The sequence below is a fragment of the Pleurodeles waltl genome, chromosome 11 (assembly GCF_031143425.1).
Source record: "Pleurodeles waltl isolate 20211129_DDA chromosome 11, aPleWal1.hap1.20221129, whole genome shotgun sequence".
Taxonomy (NCBI): domain Eukaryota; kingdom Metazoa; phylum Chordata; class Amphibia; order Caudata; family Salamandridae; genus Pleurodeles; species Pleurodeles waltl.
Window position 1 is genome coordinate 568,983,556 of NC_090450.1, and position 15,636 is coordinate 568,999,191.

At 44.7% G+C, this 15,636-nt stretch overlaps 1 protein-coding gene across 4 annotated transcripts in view; it reads left to right on the forward strand.

Annotated features, from left to right (window-relative positions):
* Positions 1-824: 824 nt before the first annotated feature.
* The window catches only part of NSD3 (nuclear receptor binding SET domain protein 3), a 1,432,226-nt gene continuing 1,417,414 nt past the window's right edge, over positions 825-15,636 (forward strand). For all 4 annotated transcript variants that reach the window (XM_069214018.1, XM_069214019.1, XM_069214020.1 and 1 more), the window contains exon 1: positions 825-1,258. The gene's annotated coding sequence lies outside the window, so the exon portion shown is untranslated. The remainder of the gene's footprint in view (positions 1,259-15,636) is intronic.

Consider the following 15,636-nt stretch of genomic DNA (forward strand, 5'->3'; position numbering starts at 1 on the left):
CAAGTACAGTATCAGACGTTTACAAAGATATGCAATTTTCTCTTTGTACTCATGTTCGAAATAGGACACATTTTCTTTGTCCATACGAGTCACATTGATGAACTTTACTTCCTCCGAAACGCAACTTTATGTCCCACTCCAAGCGCAGAATTATGGGGCGGGCCCCATCCAACTAGCCCGAATTTATCAAAAGTGCCCCGTTCAGCCAGATCCCGCAACTCCGAGAACTGATTTTAGACATTCCCATTCCAAGTTTGGGCAAATCAGAGTAAACATGCACAACGCTGGCTGAAGGCGTCTCCTAAAAGCATGCAGTGTCTTTGGCCTTTATGACTTGGTGACAGAACTGATTCACCCAATGTCCGTAAGTGAGAGGCGTGACCTCGACGCCTTTCCCCAAAATCACTGCGTCACTGATCACACGAAATATGTGGTGACTAATAGGGCTCCAGGTATTCCCCGCACTCACAATGACGTGAAGAACCTCACAGGTGCGCCATACAGCGTTGAAAATAACAGAACTAGCCGCTCCGTTGCTCTTAGCTCAAAGGTGATGAAATATTCGGACATATCATTTCATGTCGCTTAATCTCCACAATGGACTGCCAGTTGCTTTCCGTACACTCAGAGGCTCCGCTAGCCAGGCACCAAAAATGGCGTCGACAGAAGCCACCGATTGCTCTGTGTGAAGTGTTCGAGCTATAGGTCACGTGCCGCAAGAGCAGCCAATGGTAGGAGGAGTTCGCTTTTCTCTCTCTCTGGCTCTGACAAGCTAGAGCGCACGCTCAACGTTATACTGTCGGCTCGCGCGCCTTCGCCATTGTCAGCCACTGTATGGCCATTGCCGATTTGAGACGAGCTCGTTCGCGCGTGCACGAGAGGAAGAGGAGGCACCTAGGCAAGCGCGAGCTCAGGGAGGCCGAAGAATATAGCAGTCAAAATATATACCCTTCCTTAAAAAACAGAACCCGACTTGTACCCATCACGTAGGTACTTGCGAAGGGAGGTGTCCGAAAGGGACTCTAATAGTAAGGAACTATGGGCAGTCTCAGCTTGCAACCCTGGAACACCGCCTGACAGGAGCAGCTACGTGAAGACCTCCCACCTAACGAGGAGCCAAAACCTGCTCCTTGCTCTGTGTGCGCCTAACACACCGCCCCAGAGGGAGGAGGCTCTATCTGTGTGCTATCACCTGAGAGGAGCTCTCCATCACAGTCTGGAGCCTCACGCAGGGGGTTGAGGATGGACCAGGCTGAAGGTAAGAGTATGAGCTTTCCCAAACACTGCAATTCGGCCATTGAATTCTGTGAAAAAAGGGGGAGGGTCGGAGTGTAATGACCTTACGGGACGAGCAATGCAAATTGTTCTTCTATATATTTAACCTCCACCCCTTGTGCTGCATGTTCTTCATATGCACAATTTTTCTGTAAAACATAGGCTAACACAGCGTCAAGTTAACTGCAGGTGTGTGCTTTCTACAGCCGCTTTCCTCCCCTTTCTGGGATGTGCACACCAATTTAAGATAACCACTTATGCGTGTATCCTCTTCGTTGCCAGGTTTATTATTATTTTGTGTTTTGGTTGTGTATGCAGTACAAGGGAGCGACCCCTGTCATTTTATCACCAGGCTTTTGCGCTATATATTAGATAGAAACTGGCAAAGCTGGAGCATTCCTTTCTGTCTCATGGTGTGTAAGCTAAGATTGATCTGGACAGCTGTTTCCGCTTCCATAGGCACTAGCTCTTTTCTGAAAGTAAACAATGTTTCCGTTTTATTTGAACAGTCACCTCTGTTGAAGGCTTATATTGTAAACGGACAGCAAGCAGGCTTCTCTTTTCAGATGACCCCTCGCCCTGCGTTTCTGTTGATGGCCTTCTGTGGGGGGGGGGGGGGGCGGCGTTTGTATCTATGCGCTGATGTGTGTTGCTCATATTCTCAGATCACACGATGCTTGAAATGAAAGTTGTTCAGAGTTGGTGGATTTAGGTGAGCCAAACATCATTATGTAAATGTCTTACTGAGACCACGCATCGAGATTTTTTTTTCTAGATTTTAGGTGACTTTCTTTGCGTGAAACGAGTGTATATCATTTGTAAGACGTCAGTTAGGTTTGAAACGTAATATCAATTAAACTAGTGTTTCATTTAGTCGAACGTTGGTCCTTTTCTTATTGAGGATTTGAGTTACTAACTTGGCGGATCACTGCTTGCTAAGACTTTTGTTTTTTTTCTTGCTGAAGAAGGGTGCATATGGATGCCACTTTGCTGTTTATATTTGAACGAATGTGGTACCGTTGCATTACCTGTATTCATGTGAATATTTAACAACTAAGGTACTGTGCGTAACTTTGATTTAAGGGATACATTGCACCTCTCATCTTTTGCTGTACTAAAATACTCCACTCTGTGTAGCTTTTGAGATGTACAATGGTTAGTATGTGTCGATAATTTTTGGTTCATGTTTTTTAATTGCTGATTGTGCCTATGTTAAGTACCTTGTGAGCTGTGTTTCTCTGAATGGGTCACTTTTTAGTTTAAAATTGGATCATATGTTGCACTCCTATTTCAAGGTAAAGATGTTTATATGTGTATCCGAATACCTCTTAATTATTGTCAAACGGTAATCATCAGGATACTATGTTGCAGATTTATTAAACATTTCAGAAATACCTGTTGTTGTAAGACCCCTGTGTTTATTAAAGTTGCTTCTTGCAATTTCCCCACTTTTCTGGTGAGGTTTGTGGCATATTTTACTGCACGAGTCGTGTCTAAGTTTCTTTGGTCATTTTATATGTTTTAAGTTTAAGTAGCATGGTTCTAGGGTATTCTTTGTCATAGGTTTAGTTCCCAAATAGCTGGTTGTCTCTGTATTTATATGATTGTGTTGGCGCATTGAGATGTATTCCACATACGTAAATTGCCATGCAGCATAGACTTCTATAATGTGTGTGCAGGCAAAGCACTCAGACACTTTCTCGTGACGTATTCTGTATTTCAGTCATCCACAGCCAGAAACTTCATATTATGTTTCTGGAATTAATTACCTGGATGTTGTCTAGCAACATACCATGATGCTCTTTGTCTCCTGGCAGTTTTGGAGTAGAATTTGCCAGAAGGCTGACAATGTTTTTGATTTGATTAACTTCTGTTACCTAGTGAATTGGTTTAGTGAGGAAAAGAGACGTTTGAACATTTTAAAAAAAATATCCATGGTGTAACAACTGCAGAGGTTGTTAAAATACTTGCTGTGCAAGATAGTCCACAAGTTTTAAAAAGTGGCTCACTGCTTTACCAAAAAAGATAAAATACATTATTCTCATGTCCCTTGTCTAAACTTCATATCTTGTGGAAAATCTGAAAGGGCTTTATTGACTTTGCCAAACCTATTTAAAAAAAAAAAGCATATTTTAGAATCTTCAAAAGTGCCTTGTATGGAAAAGGGTCGCTGCATTGTTTTGATGCATTTAGAGATGTGGCCCCTTGTCCCACAACTAACCTTTATTGAGTCCACCAGCGTTTGACCCAGCCTTCTATTGAAATGTTTTCATGTGTAAGGACCATTTTATGAATTGCCTGATTAGCATTACATTTTTTTTAGAAGCAATGTGGAATTCTGCACCGCATTCACTTATCTGTTCAATTGCCCTAGAAACTGGCCAGGTAATTGTTTTACTGTTGGGAACCAAAATAAATAAAATCTGCTTTATATTTTCCTGAACTGGAATTTTCTTGGAGTTGGGAAGAGAGTTTCTCTTGTGTCATTTGGGGTGCTTATGTAGGGCTAATACTGCTTTAAAGTTCTGAGCCTGCACAGAAGAGGGAAATAGTAGACAGCACGGAAGAAGATTAATTGGGAAATGAAAGAAGGAAACATGAGATTGTTGTGTTGATTTTTGCATTGTGTTTACACCAACCTTCAAAGTACTGCACAGAAATGGAAAAGAGAACTGGAGAGCAAGGTGATGAGAATGTTGCTATTGGTTTGTGTGACAAGAGCTATGGGTGACTTGATAAGCAGCAGAACCTCTTCACGCACCCCTTAGGCTTTGACAAGTCCAAAGGGAATTAAGTACCATGTTCTCAGGAAATTGGAACAGATGTGCTGGATAGAGGCGTGCACAGCGGAGTTATCCACACCCCATGGTATTCCTAAGTGGTTGGGTGTGACCCACCAGGTGGCTGGAAAAACACTGATAGAGTGGGTACAAAGCAGTTGAACAGAAGAACTGCTTCAGAGAAGACAGCACCGTACCTTTTTATTCTGTCCACTAAATAACCATAGACTTAACTGTGGAGTGGAGAAATAAGTGCATATCCAGCGACTGAACACCTTTAGCATTTAAAACTACCATTTATTACACTCCTTATCGGGGTAAATGTGTTGAATAGCATATACATATACACATAGTGGTTTTCTGATACCATTACAGACATGGCTAGTGTAATCAGTCATGTTATACATATAGATTCTCAAATGTCCACCCATAGAGTGAGCTTAGCATATGCTATGTTTAGCCTAGCATACTCTTCACAGACTGTCACTGTAAATGTTAAATGGTGATCTGCGTTAAAGGATTAGTAAGCATGGTGCTACAATGTGAAGCAAGCACCATACAGTTGGGTCGTTCTGTCTCCAGATATATGACTAGGCCAGCAAATCTACTTCATTGTAGGGAAAAGGCTCTCACAGTATTTTTTAAAGGGCTTGGTTGAACCCACAGAGCAGTTAAGACCATAGTTAGAGCAGCTTAATGGAGCAAGCTGCAGTGGGTAAAACTGCCTCTGGTCTAAAAGTGTTGCTTATAGTCACAAACTTGGGATGAACACCATATTTGTAGTACTGTCTCTTTGTAAAATCACTACAAATAGTTTTTTTACTTCAATAGTTCAGTTGGCTTTAGGTGATAATGATCCCAATTGCAACTCATAAAAATGCTCATTTTGGATCCTGGCACTGTCTTGGACCCATGCGCAAGGTATCCAAACCCCTAGACCAAATACTTGAGTTCTGAGTCTCCCAGGCCTCCTGGGTCTCTAAACTAGAGTTTGGAAAGGTTAATTCAGTAGGCTTAAACCTTGTCTGATCATTAGCTCTTAGTAAGTGGATGATCCTGATCTAGGTAGCATTAAGTGCCCACCCCTGCAGAGTGGTTTGCACCTCACTCCAGGGGAAAATGGCCTTTCTCTACCAAGACACATTCCAGCAGTGTAGCAGCAGTCTTCGAGCGGATGAGACTCCGAGTGGACTTAGCAGGAATGTCCTTGTGCCTAAATATTCTCAGAAAGCAGTCCGAGCCCTGTGGGCAGAATCATGTGTCCTGGTTCCTCCTCACAGACACTGTGTGATGCCAAGGGATGTTGTTACTTCAGTGCGCCTGTCCCCTCACTTTTCTGTCCTGCTTAAGTCCCTTGTATCTCCTGTCCTAAGAAATCAGTTGTGAAATAGCAATCGTCCTCTGTTTAGTCCCAGTTATGTTATACTGTTGTGAAAAAATTCACCCCATTACAAACTGTCCTTGAACTACAATCTATATCATTAAATCAGCCTGCCAGGAGCTTAACCTCGCCCGTTTTGGGGAGCAGACAGCTCATCTACTTACTCTCCCATTGTGGCTCTTGCTGAAGCTATGCAAATAACTACTTTGGTTGTATTTTTCGGGCCTCTTGGTTTGCCTGGGAACTGAAGTACAAATTATTTTTTGTGGTCAGGCCATGGTAATCAGTGAGCCACACTGAGTGCTACACGCATTAGCCTTCTTCCGACTCAGAAGCAATTCAGATAAATGGCCTACCTTCTTTTTCTCTGGAACTATGAAACTATGTATGAAATGAGAGCGAAAACAGGTGGGTAATGCCGAAGGTGCTTGCACATCAACAAATGTTTTAACAAATGTCCATCAGTAGTAGTCCTTTTCTTGCGCAAATGTTAGTAGTGGGTGCCAGGCTAGCCAAACACCTGCCACCTCAGGTGTGCAAAGGCACACACACTGTGAACAGTGAGTGGAAACCTAAACCATAAGAACAGAAAGGCCAGGGCACACCCAACGTATAGTATTCATGTAGTATATCCAAGTGGTGATTCAAGAATTGAGTCGAAGTCCAGGTAAGCAGGTGACACAGGATATTTATTGCAGGTGAAAGCAAGTGGTCACAGTTCCAGTCAGATGACCAATTATAATATAAGTGCAAAACAGCCGACACGTGTTTCGTCTTCAAGACTTTGTCAAGGCTTTAGCTATGTGGACACATGAGGATGAAGAGAAACAAATGGGAGTCCCGAAGGTTCATATGAAAGATGTGAAGCAGATGATGAGCCAATCAAGTGCAGTGCAGGTAGCAACGAGGGCTATGATAAGCCTTATAAGTGATGAAAATCATACCGTGCCGATCGCGTCGGTGCAATGTTGATGATGATCTTGAATCACCACTTGGATATACTACTTGAATACTATACGTTGGGTGTGCCCTGGCCTTTTTGTTCTTATGAAACTATGTATGATGGCAGTTTTAACCTTTGCAGTGTTGGTTAGAGTGGCTCCATGCATTCTCTGTTGACTAAGTTCTTGTGTGGTAGCTTGTACATTGCCTCTTTCACAACAATTCCGCAGTCTAGCATAGGAATGCTGGAGCTGGGCTCGATCCGCGGCTGTGGTAGGCTGGTAGATATTGGAGCTAGTTAGCTCATGTATCCTTCTTTCTTGAGTGCGGACATAGTACAAATTCCATAAAGGTGGACAATGTGGCAGTGCTGCCCAGCAGGGAAGCCTTCTTGCCCTTCCGTGATTGACCAAGTTACTGCATGTGAAATGGCAGTCAGAGCAATGGTATGATGAGCTTCCTTTTACCTGCTTTAGTGGTCAGTGATGGTGTGAATGGAAGAAAGGGAGCCAAGGACCCTACAAGTCACAGGCCTGTCACAGCCCTTGGTGTTCAACCTCCAAAAAGGTAAAAATACCAAGACTTGTTGGTGACTCACACTTATGTTACGGTAGTTGATTTGTTAAATGTCCACTATAATCTGAATTATCTTTACTCACAGTCCTCTGGATGAGTCCTTCAGAGTGGAGATAAAAGAGATATCTAGAGGAACACAGAGAAATGGATCAGGAGAAAAGGGTACTTGAGAAAAAGTTGTGTTTAGTAGTAATTTTAATTAGAAGAGAGGGGTACCCAACAAATGAAAACTTGTACATGTTAATGGTTTTATCATTTTAGAATAGGTATTTTTAACAATATCCACCATTACGGCAACAACTGACAAAAAGGTTTGCTGGTAACATATTAAAGTGGATCAACATTGTCCGAGGTGTTCTACCACAGTATTGTTTTATTTTTTATATCAACTTGCACTTGCATTGACTGCTGACAAATGAAATTATGGAAATGAGTATCTAAACTTGTATACTAGTAACACAATTATAGTCAGTGTGGAAGTAAAGACCATTACTATAATGGGGGACCTGAATGTTAAAATATCAAATCAACTATTGGAATTATTTTAATCTCCAGGAAGGGCAATGGCATGGAATATTCTGTAATCCATGTTTTCAAATAGTTTGAAAGCTGCTGAATTTTGTTTGTTGTTGTTAGCTAAATTAGGAAAAACAGACTATATTTTTGAGCTGGCGCCTCAATAGCAATTGCCCTACAAATTACATGAAGTGTGGCTCAAAGTGTCCTTGTATATTGAATTATTTAAAAGTATTTTAAGATTCATTTCACTATGCTTCAAATCTAGAAGTCAATAATACCAAATACAGTGATCATTGTTTTCCTCTTTTAAATCTTGATCACCATACTTTTGTAGTTCAACTTAGAATTTAAAAAGGAGTTCATTAGAAATGCAATACACATGGGATTGCATGCTTTTGGAATCCACAGTCTATTACTGTTTTACTTAATTTGTATCAAGAACACTTACACTTGAGACCAGATCTGTTTGTTGAAATTTCACTTCATAATAGATGAGTAGAATACAAATGTACTTGTCATTTAGAATATTTTGCTTCCATAATGTATGCTGATAACCAGAAAAGGCCTAGAAGATATTTAAGGGAAAGAAGGGATATTGACCAAAACCTATCTAGAAACATGAATAATGTAATCCTAAAGTACTTTTAGTTATTTTCTTCCCCTAAGAAGAATAATTTTTCAGAAAAACTCTGGAAACAATAGTTGTTTACATTGCAGGATTATGCCTGGCATGATATACAAAAAGGCAGCAGGGAAGGTAATGTGAGAAGATATTGGCATTTGATTGCTCAGATTATTGGCAGCAGTAAATCTCCCAAACCAATATCTGTTTCTGAAAGTGCCTGAACTCAGCATGTTACTGATTTGTTTGCAGTCAGTGATATTTATTTGAACTGATGCATAGTTACTTCCACTGCCCCCCTCAGTAAACAAAATTGTAAAGTATCTCTGCAATCATCCTATCTAACACAACAAGATAAGATCGAATCCCATTAGCTGCAATGATAAAAGACTGTAAGCTCTGTAGAGGAAATCAGTAGTCTGTATTTAATCATTGTAATATGTTAGTGTAAGGAAATGCCTCCTTGGCATGGTTGCCCCCTGACTTTTTGCCTTTGCTGATGCTATGTTTTGAATTGAAAGTGTGCTGAGGCCTGCTAACCAGGCCCCAGCACCAGTGTTCTTTCCCTAACCTGTACTTTTGATTCCACAATTGGCACACCCTGGCACCCAGATAAGTCCCTTGTAACTGGTACCTCTGGTACCAAGGGCCCTGATGCCAGGGAAGGTCTCTAAGGGCTGCAGCATGTATTATGCCACCCTAGAGACCCCTCACCCAGCACAGACACACTGCTTACCAGCTTGTGTGCTAGTGAGAACAAAATGAGTAAGTTGACATGGCACTCCCCTCAGGGTGCCATGCCAGCCTCTCACTGCCTATGCAGTATAGGTAAGACACCCCTCTAGCAGGCCTTACAGCCCTAAGGCAGGGTGCACTATACCATGGGTGAGGGTACCAGTGCATGAGCACTGTGCCCCTACAGTGTCTAAGCAAAACCTTAGACATTGTAAGTGCAGGGTAGCCATAAGAGTATATGGTCTGGGAGTCTGTTTTACACGAACTCCACAGCACCATAATGGCTACACTGAAAACTGGGAAGTTTGGTATCAAACTTCTCAGCACAATAAATGCACACTGATGCCAGTGTACATTTTATTGTAAAGTACACCACAGAGGGCACCTTAGAGGTGCCCCCTGAAACTTAACCGACTATCTGTGTAGGCTGACTGGTTCCAGCAGCCTGCCACACTAGGGACATGTTGCTGGCCCCATGGGGAGAGTGCCTTTGTCACTCTGAGGCCAGTAACAAAGCCTGCACTGGGTGGAGATGCTAACACCTCCCCCAGGCAGGAGCTGTAACACCTGGCGGTGAGCCTCAAAGGCTCACCCCTTTGTCACAGCACCGCAGGACACTCCAGCTAGTGGAGTTGCCCGCCCCCTCCGGCCCCGGCCCCCACTTTTGGCGGCAAGGCCGGAGAAAATAATGAGAATAACAAGGAGGAGTCACTGGCCAGTCAGGACAGCCCCTAAGGTGTCCTGAGCTGAGCTGACTCTAACTTTTAGAAATCCTCCATCTTGCAGATGGAGGATTCCCCCAATAGGATTAGGGATGTGACCCCCTCCCCTTGGGAGGAGGCACAAAGAGGGTGTACTCACCCTCAGGGCTAGTAGCCATTGGCTACTAACCCCCCAGACCTAAACACGCCCTTAAATTTAGTATTTAAGGGCTCTCCCTGAACCTAGAAATCAGATTCCTGCAACAACAAGAAGAAGGACTGCCTAGCTGAAAACCCCTGCAGAGGAAGACCAGAAGACAACAACTGCCTTGGCTCCAGAAACTCACCGGCCTGTCTCCTGCCTTACAAAGAACTCTGCTCCAGCGACGCCTTCCAAAGGGACCAGCGACCTCTGAATCCTCTGAGGACTGCCCTGCTTCGATGACAACAAGAAACTCCCGAGGACAGCGGACCTGCTCCAAAAAGACTGCAACTTTATCCAAAGGAGCAGCTTTAAAGAACCCTGCAATCTCCCCGCAAGAAGCGTGAGACTTGCAACACTGCACCCGGCGACCCCGACTCGGCTGGTGGAGAACCAACACCTCAGGGAGGACCCCCGGACTACTCTACGACTGTGAGTACCAAAACCTGTCCCCCCTGAGCCCCCACAGCGCCGCCTGCAGAGGGAATCCCGAGGCTTCCCCTGACCGCGACTCTCTGAAACCTAAGTCCCGACGCCTGGAAAAGACCCTGCACCCGCAGCCCCCAGGACCTGAAGGACCGGACTTTCACTGCAGAAGTGACCCCCCGAGGAAGCCCCCCCTTGCCTGCCTGCAGCGCTGAAGAGATCCCTTGATCTCTCATTGACTTCCATTGCAAACCCGACGCTGGTTCTAACACTGCACCCGGCCGCCCCCGCGCCGCTGAGGGTGAAATTTCTGTGTGGGCTGGTGTCCCCCCCCCGGTGCCCTACAAAACCCCCCTGGTCTGCCCCCGAAGACGCGGGTACTTACCTGCTGGCAGACTGGAACCGGGGCACCCCCTTCTCTCCATTGGAGCCTATGCGTTTTGGGCACCACTTTGAACTCTGCACCTGACCGGCCCTGAGCTGCTGGTGTGGTAACTTTGGGGTTGCTCTGAACCCCCAACGGTGGGCTACCTTGGACCAAGAACTGAACCCTGTAAGTGTCGTACTTACCTGGTAAAACTAACAAAAACTTACCTCCCCAGGAACTGTGAAAATTGCACTGTGTCCACTTTTAAAATAGCTATTTGTGAATAACTTGAAAAGTATACGTGCAATTGAAATGATTCAAAGTTCCTAATGTACTTACCTGCAATACCTTTCAAACAAGATATTACATGTTAAATTTGAACCTGTGGTTCTTAAAATAAACTAAGAAAAGATATTTTTCTATACAAAACCTATTGGCTGGATTTGTCTCTGAGTGTGTGTACCTCATTTATTGTCTATGTGTATGTACAACAAATGCTTAACCCTACTCCTTGGATAAGCCTACTGCTCGACCACACTACCACAAAATAGAGCATTAGTATTATCTCTTTTTACCACTATTTTACCTCTAAGGGGAACCCTTGGACTCTGTGCATGCTATTCCTTACTTTGAAATAGCACATACAGAGCCAACTTCCTACACTGGTGGATCAGCGGTGGGGTACAAGACTTTGCATTTGCTGGACTACTCAGCCAATACCTGATCACACGACAAATTCCAAAATTGTCATTAGAAATTGATTTTTGCAATTTGAAAAGATTTCTAAATTCTTAAAAGTCCTGCTAGGGCCTTGTGTTAGTCCCTGTTTGCATTTTCTTTTAGAGTTTAAAAGTTTGGTAAAAGTTTGAATTAGATCCTAGAACTAGTTTTAGTTTTTTAAAAAGTATTCCAACTTTTAGAAGCATAATGTCTAATACAGATGTGAATGTGGTGGAACTCGACACCACACCTTACCTCCATCTACAGATGAGAGAGCTAAGGTCACTCTGTAAACTAAAGAAAATAGCAATGGGGTCCAGACCTTCCAAACTACAGCTCCAGGAGCTGTTGGCAGAGTTTGAAAGAGCCAACCCCTCTGAGGATGGCAACACAGAGGATGATGATAGTGACTTGGAGGGTGATTCCCCCCCACCAGTCCTATCTAGGGAGAACAGGGCTTCTCAAGCCCTGACTCCACAAATAATAGTCAGAGAGACTGGTTCCCTCACAGGAGGGACCAACAACTCTGAAATCACTGAGGATAACTCCAGTGAAGAGGACATCCAGTTAGCCAGGATGGCCAAAAGATTGGCTTTGGAAAGACAGATCCTAGCCATAGAAAGGGAAAGACAAGAGATGGGCCTAGGACCCATCAATGGTGGCAGCAACATAACTAGGGTCAGAGATTCTCCTGACATGTTGAAAATCCCCAAAGGGATTGTAACTAAATTTGAAGATGGTGATGACATCACCAAATGGTTCACAGCTTTTGAGAGGGCTTGTGAAACCAGAAAAGTGAACAAATCTCACTGGGGTGCTCTCCTTTGGGAAATGTTCACAGGAAAGTGTAGGGATAGACTCCTCACACTCTCTAAAAAAGATGCAGAATCTTATGACCTCATGAAGGGTACCCTGATTGAGGGCTTTGGATTCTCCACTGAGGAGTATAGGATTAGATTCAGGGGGGCTCAAAAATCCTCGAGCCAGACCTGGGTTGACTTTGTAGACTACTCAGTAAAAACACTAGATGGTTGGATTCAAGGAAATGGTGTAAATGATTATGATGGGCTGTACAATTTATTTGTGAAAGAACACCTATTAAGTAATTGTTTCAATGATAAACTGCATCAGCATCTGGTGGACCTAGGACCAATTTCTCCCCAAGAATTGGGAAAGAAGGCGGACCATTGGGTCAAGACTAGGGTGTCCAAAACTTCCACAGGGGGTGACCAAAAGAAAGGGGTCACAAAACCTCCCCAGGGGAAAGGTGGTGAGACAGCCAAAAATAAAAATAGTAAAGAGTCTTCTACAGGCCCCCAAAAACCTGCACAGGAGGGTGGGCCCAGAGCCTCTTCACAAAACAATCCTGGGTACAAGGGTAAAAACTTTGATCCCAAAAAGGCCTGGTGTCGAAACTGTAGTCAGTCTGGACACCAAACTGGAGACAAGGCCTGTCCCAAGAAAGATACCACTTCTAACTCCCATCCAGCTAAAACTGGAATGGCCAGTCTCCAAGTGGGATCAACAGTGTGCCCAGAGCAAATCAGGTGTCACACTGAAGCTACATTAGTCTCTGAGGGTGGGGTGGATTTAGCCACACTGGCTGCCTGGCCCCCTAACATGCAAAAATACAGGCAGCAGCTCTTAATTAATGGGACAAGTGTAGAGGGCCTGAGGGATACAGGTGCCAGTGTCACTATGGTGACAGAGAAACTGGTTTCCCCTGGCCAATACCTGGCTGGACAAACTTATCCAGTCACCAACGCTGACAATCAGACTAAAGTATATCCCATGGCTATGGTAACTTTAGAGTGGGGAGGGGTCAATGGCCTGAAACAGGTGGTGGTCTCCTCAAATATCCCAGTAGACTGTTTGCTTGGAAATGACCTGGAGTCCTCAGCATGGGCTGAGGTAGAACTGAAAACCCATGCAGCCATGCTGGGTATCCCTGAACTGGTGTGTGTCAAGACTAGGGCACAGTGCAAGGCACAGGGTGAAAAAGTAGAGCTGGAGTCTGGAAAAATGGCCCAGCCTACCAAGAGACAAGGAAAGCCAGCTGGGAAACCAGCTGCAACACAACACCAAAAAGAGAACCTCTCTTCTCAGGAAGAAGTTCTGCCCTCTGAGGGAACTGAGCCTATGGAGCTGGAACCTTATCAGGTTGAGCTCTTGGGCCTAGGGGGACCCTCAAGGGAAGAGTTGTGTAAGGGACAAGAAACCTGTCCCTCTCTTGAAGGCCTTAGGCAGCAAGCTGCTGAAGAGTCCAAAGGCAAGAAAAATGGAACACATAGGGTCTATTGGGAAGATGGACTCCTGTACACTGAGGCAAGAGATCCCAAACCTGGTGCCACTAGGAGAGTGGTAGTGCCTCAGGGTTTCAGAGGGTTTATTCTGACCTTAGCCCATGATATTCCCCTTGCTGGGCATTTGGGACAAACCAAGTCGTGGGAGAGGTTAGTCAACCACTTCTACTGGCCCAATATGTCCCAGAAGGTTAAGGAGTTTTGCCTCTCCTGCCCCACCTGTCAAGCCAGTGGTAAGACAGGTGGGCATCCAAAGGCCCCCCTCATTCCACTTCCAGTGGTGGGGGTCCCCTTTGAAAGAGTGGGTGTGGACATAGTTGGTCCACTAGAACCTCCCACAGCCTCAGGAAATATGTACATCCTAGTAGTAGTGGATCATGCTACTAGGTATCCTGAAGCTATTCCCCTTAGCTCGACTACTGCCCCTGCAGTAGCCAAGGCCCTCATTGGTATCTTTACCAGAGTGGGTTTCCCTAAGGAGGTGGTTTCTGACAGAGGTACCAACTTCATGTCAGCATACCTAAAACACATGTGGAATGAGTGTGGAGTGACTTACAAATTCACTACACCCTACCATCCACAAACTAATGGCCTTGTTGAGAGATTCAACAAGACATTAAAGGGCATGATCATGGGGCTCCCAGAAAAACTCAAAAGGAGATGGGATGTCCTCCTGCCATGTCTGCTTTTCGCTTACAGAGAGGTGCCTCAGAAGGGAGTAGGATTCTCACCCTTTGAACTTCTGTTTGGCGACCCTGTAAGGGGACCACTTGCTCTTGTTAAAGAAGGCTGGGAGAGACCTCTTCATGAGCCTAAACAAGACATAGTGGACTATGTACTTGGCCTTCGCTCCAGGATGGCAGAGTACATGGAAAAGGAAAGTAAAAACCTTGAGGCCAGCCAACAACTCCAGAAGTTGTGGTATGACCAAAAGGCTGCACTGGTTGAATTTCAACCAGGGCAGAAAGTCTGGGTTCTGGAGCCTGTGGCTCCTAGGGCACTCCAGGACAAATGGAGTGGCCCTTACCCAGTACTAGAAAGGAAGAGTCAGGTCACCTACCTGGTGGACCTGGGCACAAGCAGGAGCCCCAAGAGGGTGATCCATGTGAACCGCCTTAAGCTCTTCCATGACAGGGCTGATGTAAATATGTTGATGGTAACAGATGAGGACCAGGAAGCTGAGAGTGAACCTCTCCCTGATCTCCTCTCATCAGACCCTAAAGATGGCTCAGTAGATGGAGTGATCTACTCAGACACCCTCTCTAGCCAACAGCAGTCTGACTGCAGGAAGGTCCTGCAGCAGTTTGCTGAACTCTTTTCCCTAACCCCTGGTCAGACACACCTGTGTACCCATGATGTGGACACAGGAGACAGCATGCCTGTCAAAAACAAAATATTTAGACAGTCTGACCAAGTTAAGGAAAGCATCAAGGTGGAAGTCCACAAGATGCTGGAATTGGGAGTAATTGAGTACTCTGACACCCCCTGGGCTAGCCCAGTGGTCTTAGTCCCCAAACCTCACACCAAAGAAGGAAAGAGAGAGATGAGGTTTTGTGTGGACTACAGAGGTCTCAACTCTGTCACAAAGACAGATGCTCATCCCATTCCTAGAGCTGATGAGCTAATAGACAAATTAGGGGCTGCCAAATTCTTAAGTACCTTTGACTTAACAGCAGGGTACTGGCAAATCAAAATGGCCCCTGGAGCAAAAGAAAAGACAGCATTCTCCACACCTGATGGGCATTATCAGTTCACTGTTATGCCCTTTGGTTTAAAGAATGCCCCTGCCACCTTCCAAAGGTTGGTGAATCAAGTCCTTGTTGGGCGTACTCACCCCCTTGGTAGCAGCAGTCGGGCTTATCTCAGAGGCAAAATGTAAAACACAGGCACAGAGACACCCCCACCAATATTTATCTGAGTAGAACAAGACCAAAACAACAAAAATCCAGCATGCACAAGTAAAGATACGAAATTTCAAAGATTAAATCCTAGTATAGCGCTTAGAAACACAATAGCTCCAACTGATGCTATTACGGCATCTTGAGTGAGTCACGTCCAACACCACTCAATGCTGGAAGGTCACCGAG